The sequence below is a fragment of the Zingiber officinale genome, chromosome 1A (genome assembly GCF_018446385.1).
Source record: "Zingiber officinale cultivar Zhangliang chromosome 1A, Zo_v1.1, whole genome shotgun sequence".
Classification (NCBI taxonomy): domain Eukaryota; kingdom Viridiplantae; phylum Streptophyta; class Magnoliopsida; order Zingiberales; family Zingiberaceae; genus Zingiber; species Zingiber officinale.
In genome coordinates, this window is record NC_055987.1 from 120,493,828 (window position 1) to 120,501,172 (window position 7,345).

Genomic DNA, 7,345 nt, shown 5'->3' on the forward strand with positions numbered 1-7,345 from the left:
GTTTTCGATTCCCTCTTCATCCCTTTTTTCCCGATGTCAGTATCTACTTTAATATTCCCCTTAATCAGTTTATCCCTCAGTTTTTTTTCTATCCTCATGGGTTTCGTTGGAATGTCTAAACTGCTATATTTTCCTTTATCCCCTCGTCTTTTTCATCACTTCTTCGTTCCACGCCAAGTAGACATAGGTGTCTTCAAATTTCAATCTCGCCCTAAGACTATTTTGTTCAACTGAATTCCCCCTCAAGGGGAATGACATCACAAATTTTTCCTTATGCGTCTCTCTTCTCCTCCTCCTTTTCCTATCCAATGGATATATGATCTACCTCCAATTCCTAGTACCAACAATCTCCTCAATGATCCCTCTGTTGCTTTTGCTTTATCTAAACTTAAGGGGGCAAAATTCAGCTTACCACATTTGATTGTGGAGGGCTTGATGTTCCCTTTTGGAATAAGCAACATTGACACTCCCCTGGATGGTTCTTTTGGTATGTATAAACATTTTGGGCTACATTTACTTATTGGTATATCTCCTCTATAAAGATATCCAATTCTTGCATTTCAGCTGATGCTCTTCTTCTGGCTTTCATGTATAAGAACACTACTATGACTAAGTCTTTTTTGAATAATCTCGGAGAAGAATGGCTACAGGCTCGCCGAGCTAATCTTAATTCCTCTACCCTGGGTCTACTATCTGAAAATGAGCAAAAAGCAGAAGATGTTGCTTCCATGGAAGAGGAAGAAGAACAATCCTTCATTACTTAGTCAAAAAACCAAGGCTTACTGAGGGTGTTCCTTTCAGCGACCTCTTTGGTACTTTTGTACAAGCTCCCCTCATTCCCGCGTCTATTTCTTTTGATAGAGGTAAGGCACCAATGTCTCCTACCCATATTATCTCCAATCCTACTCTTAGGTTGATGAGACCAGCTCTACTCATCCCCTCCGCTTTTGTTATTGTTTCAGCTTCTTCTGCTTCTGAGATGGCTGTTATCCCCTCTGTATCTTCTCAACCTCTTGCGCTGGCCTTGCCTCCTTTGACCTTTGGGCCACGAGCTAAACGGACACCTTGCCGGAGATCTTCTCCGAGTGTTGGTCCTTCAACGATCCGTGCTCCGACAACTAAATCAACACTTCTGGCCTTACCACCTTCCATCCCTTCTAGCTCTTCTTCTACTGCTCTTGTTTCTACCACTTCTTTCCCTTCTATTACGTCTTCCTCCCCCCTACCTTCTTCTTCTTCAATTCTCTCACCTTTATTCAGACAAGCTCTGGGTCTACCTTCCCAAATGGGTCAGACTTCTGATTCCCCTAGTTATGGTTCTCTTCAGTTACAAGGCCTATTGGCTGAATCTTGGCTGCATAGTCAAGATCAATTAAGGGTACCAGTCTTTCAAATCGGGTTGACAACCACAGTTATCAAGCGGTTGCTGTATGTACCCTTAATTATATGTTATTAATTCCCTAGGACTTTGTCTAATTACATCATTATTTTATTCAGTTCCTTGCCTCAAGCCTTCACATAGACTAGCTACTTATGGTTCGGGACCGGGAGAACAGTAAGCTAAAAGCTCAAATAGACACATTGAAAGCTACTCCCCCTCCTTCCCATAATGATATGACTCAATTGCAAGAGAAAATAGTCTCCCAAGATCAGCGATTAGGAGAATTGAGGCAAGAATTACAGGAATCACAACAATTATTAAAAGACAAAGAACTGGAAAGAAGAACTTTGGAGTTATGAGTGGATAGATTGCATTCCCGTCTTCAGGTGGAAGTTGCTTTGAAAGATAAAGCTCTCTCGGATGCTTCTCATAAGAACTTTGTTTTAGAGAAAGCGGAGAGGCTTCATAATGTTTTTCTTTCTGAGCAGGCTCAAGATTCAGCCTCACATGAATTTGCTATTCTACAGGAACAAGAACAAAGAAAAGCTCAAGATGTCGAGTTATCCCTGCTCCAAAAGGAACTGGAACAACTGAAATTAGAAAGAGACACTCTCAAAGATCAAAACACTAAACTACAAGCTGATTTTCAAAGTTATAAGGAGCAGGAGGAGAATTGATGGGAAGAGAGGTGCCTAGCTTATCTAAAGTCTCCGGCGTTTGTTAAAGAATATGTTCATCGAATTGTAGGGGCTTTAAATCATTCTGTGTCAGGGATTTTTCAACAACTAAGAGAGGGTGGTTATCTACCTAGGGAACCTCCTTCTCTATTCATAAACCGTCGCGGACTCAACAAGGAGTTACCCGAAGATTTAACAAGTCATTTTGAGTAAGCACGACTATATATTCAAAAAGATTGGTAATGAAAGAACTTGCAATGAAAAGACTTGTAATGAAAGGAATTGTACCTGAAAAATCTGTAATTAAGTGACTGCAATATCAGGAGAAAATTTGATGCTTACCTGTTTCTTTTTCCAGTTTGTGTTAGCTTGAAATTGCTTCCTCTGCAATGTCTCCAGAAACTGAACATAAGTGTTACTTTATTCAAGAATTCCTAGCTTAATCCTCAGAATTAAATCTTATTTTAATAAACTCCTTTGCCGATGATATCTTCCTTGACCATATAATTTTGAGCAGTAAAATTTCCCACAAACTCCCTGAATTTCACTCAGGTAGGCCTGTGCCGCGATCATTCATACTTCAGAAGAACGAGTAATTCCGAGCGATTTTATGTGAGGAGCTTTATGGGATTTCTGAGCTCTTAGCTAAGTATAATACTTCGGATGATTTTAAATAAAAAGCTCCATAGGATCGGGCCTCCAGATAGGAAGTGTAATGTATATATATGTATATACGGAATCCCCCTCGAACCTTGGTTTTTAATTCAACGTGGAATACCAAGTGATTTTTGTGAAGAAATCTGTATAACTCCGAATTTACCTTGACAATATAATCCCGATCGATTATGCTTTTATGATAGTTTAAAGTCTACGGTTCCTTCCATGAAGATTCGTCCGAGTTACTTCATGAGATTTCCCGATCGACTATGTTATGTATTAGTTTAAAGTCTCTGGTCCCTCCCATGAAGACCCGCCCGAGTTACTTTATGAGATTTCCCGATCGACTATGTTCTATGATAGTTTAAAGTCTCCGATTCCTCACATGAAGACCCGTCTGAGTTACTTCATGGGATTTCCCGATCGACTATGTTCTGTGATAGTTTAAAGTCTCTGGTTCCTCCCATGAAGACCCGTCCAAGTTACTTCATGAGATTTCCCGATCGACTATGTTTTGTGTTAGTTTAAAGTCTCCGGTCCCTCCCATGAAGACTCGTTCGAGTTACTTCATGAGATTTCCCGATCGACTATGTTCTATGATAGTTTAAAGTCTCCGTTTCCTCACATGAAGCCCCGTCCGAGTTACTTCATGGGATTTCTCGATCGACTATGTTCTGTGATAGTTTAAAGTCTCCGGTTCCTCCCATGAATACCTGTCCGAGTTACTTCATGAGATTTCCCGATCGACTATGTTCTATGTTAGTTTAAAGTCTCCGGTCCCTCCCATGAAGACTCGTCCGAGTTACTTCATGAGATTTCTCGATCGACTATGTTCTATGATAGTTTAAAGTCTCCGGTTCCTCACATGAAGACCCGTCCGAGTTACTTCATGGGATTTCTCAATCAACTATGTTCTATCATAGTTTAAAGTCTCCGGTTCCTCCCATGAATACCCGTCCGAGTTACTTCATGAGATTTCCCGATCGACTATGTTCTGTGTTAGTTTAAAGTCTCCAGTCCCTCCCATGAAGATCCGTCCGAGTTACTTCATGAGATTTCCCGATCGACTATGTTCTATGATAGTTTAAAGTCTCCGATTCCTTACATGAAGACCCGTCCGAGTTACTTCATGAGATTTTCCGATCGACTATGTTCTGTGTTAGTTTAAAGTCTCCGGTCCCTCCCATGGAGACCCGTCCGAGTTACTTCATAAGATTTCCCGATCGACTATGTTCTATGATAGTTTAAAGTCTCCAGTTTCTCACATGAAGACCCGTCCAAGTTACTTCATGGGATTTCCCGATCGACTATGTTTTTATGCAAAACTAAAGTGCTTGCACTAACCTTGTAATGGTTTAATGTTTTCTGAGCTTTCTTTTAAGGAAATTGGATAGGTCCTTCTTTAAGGTTCCCATTTGTTGATTGCTTGAATAGATTACAAAGGTTCGGCCAATAATTGTCAAACTATCTGAACCACCTTTATTTCTCGGGCGACGTTTGTCTTGCATTGTATCCATTAAGAGAAATAGAATACATAAACTATAAGCATACTTGTTCTTAGTTCGCCGGGAACTTGTTTCAAATAATTTGGATTTGTTCCTTCAGATGTATTTTTGGATGATGTGATCTTGTTAGGTTCGGTAAGTCTGTAAATGATTTGCACTCCAGGGACGCTCGAGGATTCTTCCTTCAGTATCCTGGAGATAATATGAACCTGATACGAGTTTTTCTAGCACTTTGTAAGGTCCTCCCCATTGTGGTGCTAACTTGCTGACATTCCCCACGGGTTTAACACGCTTCCATACTAGATCTCCTACTTGGAAAAATCTTGGGATAACTCTTCTGTTATAATTTTGGCTCATTCGTTGTCGATATGAGGGGAGACGAGTTGTAGCTTTGTCTCTAATTTCTTCTATCAAGTCTAGCTCCATGAGTCGACTAGCATTATCTTCATCATATAATTGTTTTCTATCAGATTCTACTCCCACTTCGATGGGAATTATTGCTTCTCCTCCATAAACTAATTGAAAAGGAGTAATTCCTGTTACTTCTCGAGGTGTAGTACGATAGGCCCAAAGAACACTGGGTAATTCATCTACCCAGCTACCTCCAACATGATCCAGTTTGGTGTTTAAGCCCCTTATGATTTCTCTATTGGTTACTTCTGCTTGACCATTACTTTGCGGATATGCTACGGAGGTGAATGCCTAAATAATGCCATAACTTTTGCACCAGTCTAGGATTCTGTCTCCTTGAAATTGCCTTCCATTATCAGAAACTAACTTATGAGGGATACCGAATCTGCATATGATATTTTTCCATAGGAATTTAATAACTGCATCTTCAGTAATCCGAGCAAGTGGTTCTGCTTCTACTCATTTAGAGAAATAGTCTACTGCTACTAATAAAAACCTTCTTTGTGCAGCTGTCATAGGAAACGGGCCCACTATATCCATGCCCCATTGATCGAAGGGACAGGAGACTATAGAGGTCCTCAATAGTTGCGTGGGATGATGTGGAATATTTTGATATTTCTGACAAGAAATACAAGTTCTTACCAATTTGTTAGCATCCTCGTGTAGAGTAGGCCAGAAATATCATGCTAATAAAATTTTGTGAGCTATGGGTCTTCCTCCTATATGACTACCACACGAGCCTTGATGAACCTCCTGTAAAATAAATTATATATCTTCTGTGCCAACACACTTTAGCAAAGGTCTGGAGAAAGCTCTCTTATATAACTGCTCCCCTATCATAGTATACTGAGCAGCTCTCTTCTTAAATATCCTTGCCTATTCTGTATCTCTGGGAAGAATGCTTTGCTATAAATATAGTATGATTTGTGCCCTCCAGTCGCCCTGTATTTTTACGTCAGCTTGTCTTTCAATACAAGATATTAACAGAGTCTGTTCCACTGGCCGATCCAAATTCCATGGTGTTATAGCAGAGGCCAACTTAGCTAATTCATCTGTTACCTAATTTTCAGACCGAGGAACTTTTTGTATATTCACTTCTTGAAACTGAGACTTCAACTTATCAAATGTCTCGGCATATAACTTGAGCCTGTCGTTATTAATTTCAAAGTTACCTGATAGTTGTTGGGCTGCTAACTAAGAATCAGAATAGATGAGGACCCGAGTTGCTCCTATATATGCCGAGCGGCTTGTAATCCGGCTATCAATGCTTCATATTCTGCTTCATTGTTAGTGGCTCTATAATTCAAACTGATATAAAGTTGGAGTCTGTCTTCCCTTGGAGATATAAGAAGAACACCAATTTCGCTACCTTGTCTGGTTGAGGAACCATCCACATAAACTTTCCAAATATTTTCTTCCTCGGGGCCTTGAACTTCTATGATGAAATCTGCTAGGGCTTGTGCCTTGATGGTCGATCAAGGTTGATACTGTATGTCATATTCACTAAGTTCAGTCGTCCATTTGATCAGCCGACCTGATGCCTCTGGGTTGAGTAGCACCCGCCCGAGCGTACTGTTGGTCAATACAGCAATTTCATGTGCTAAGAAATATGGGCGCAACCTCCGAGCCGTTAACACTAATGCATAAGCCAACTTCTCTAGTGTAGTATATCTACACTAAGCTCCTTTTAATAAATGGCTAGAAAAATATACAGGTTGTTGTTCTTTCTCTTCTTGCCTAACTAATACAGAGCCTACAGCGTTCTCGTTAGCTGACAAATACACCCAAAGGGTCTCTCCTACTATAGGCTTAGCTAATACAGGAAGGGTAGACAAGTAATCTTTTAATTCCTGGAAAGCCTTATCACATTCCTCGTTCCACTGAAATTTGTTTGCCTTCCGAAGTATTTTAAAGAAGTGGAAGCTACGATCGGCCGACCTGGAAATGAACCTAGACAAGGCTGTAATCCGGCCGGTAAGTCTTTGAGCTTCCCTCATGTTGCGCAGCGGCTCCATGTTCTGAAGTGCCTTGACTTTGCTCGGGTTGACCTCTATTCCTCGCTCGGACACCATATACCCCAGGAACTTTCCTCCTTTTGCTCCGAATAAACATTTGCTCAGGTTCAGCTTGAGCCCATATTGCCTCAATGTCTTGCAGGTATCCTCTACATCCCTGCACAGATCAACAGCTTAAAGGGACTTAATTAAGATGTCATCGACATATACTTCCATATTTCTTCCAATCTACCTCTGGAAGACCTTATTCATAAGTCTTTGATAAGTTGCTCCTACATTTTTTAGTCCGAAGGGCATAACATTATAACAATAAGTACCTTCAGATGTTATAAAGCTGACCTTTTCTTGATCCTCCTTAGCTAGGGGGACCTGATGATAACCCTGATAAGCATTCAGCATAGAGATGTATTCACACCCAGCAGTAGAATCTACCAATTGATCGATCCGGGGTAGTGGATAATAATCTTTTGGGCAAGCTTTGTTGAGATCCCGGAAATCAATACAGACCCGCCATTTGTTTCCTAGCTTAGAGACTAAGACCACATTAGTTAGCCAGCTAGGAAATTGTACCTCCCTGATGTAGCCAGCTTCCATGAGTTTAGTTACTTCTTCCTTGATGATTTGGTTCTACTCTGCGCTAAAATTTCTTTTCCTTTGCATGACCGGTCGGGCGTCTGGAAAGACATGCAAAGAATGCTC